Genomic DNA, 553 nt, shown 5'->3' on the forward strand with positions numbered 1-553 from the left:
TGTCCGTCAGTGGAATCAGTCCGTGTTCCGGCTGAATGAAGCGCAGCTGCATGGTTGTTCTGTCAGCCTAAAGCTTCAGTCGGAGGTCTGTAGACTCTTCTTTTTCACTCTTTCTTTACTCGTCTCGGTGTCTCTATTGTCTGCAGTCTAAATCTGGCGGGTTTAATGGCGGCCTGAGCAGGTTTAAACCGGTTTACCTGCTCAACATGGAGCCGCAGCGCTGGAGCAGAACCTGCTTCTGTTTAGTGAAGTTTGGACTTTTTAGTGAATTTCTAACTGTTTGATCTCGTTGTTCGTGTTTTTTTCCATCAACATCCGACATGTTTGTTAATTCGGCTTTAATAGCGAAAGCATCGCTTCCTTAGCTTGATGCTAATTAGCTGAAATAAAGGAGATGAACGGCGACAGTGAAGGAGATGGAAATTTATTCTGAATGAACATCTGGAAGGTTTAATTCCAAACATCAAATAAACATTCAATTCTATTCAGTCTATTTCTATAGCTCCAATTCACATCATGTCATCTCAGGTCACTTTATAGATCCAGACCAACC

At 42.5% G+C, this 553-nt stretch overlaps 1 protein-coding gene across 1 annotated transcript in view; it reads left to right on the top strand.

Moving 5' to 3' along the window:
• Positions 1 to 553, top strand: part of pcid2 (PCI domain containing 2) — a 7,266-nt gene continuing 6,713 nt past the window's right edge. Inside the window, exon 1 of the mRNA XM_015397196.1 lies at positions 1 to 85. The gene's annotated coding sequence lies outside the window, so the exon portion shown is untranslated. The remainder of the gene's footprint in view (positions 86 to 553) is intronic.

The sequence above is a fragment of the Cyprinodon variegatus genome, unplaced genomic scaffold (assembly GCF_000732505.1).
Source record: "Cyprinodon variegatus isolate N-32 unplaced genomic scaffold, C_variegatus-1.0 Scaffold844, whole genome shotgun sequence".
Taxonomy (NCBI): Eukaryota; Metazoa; Chordata; class Actinopteri; order Cyprinodontiformes; family Cyprinodontidae; genus Cyprinodon; species Cyprinodon variegatus.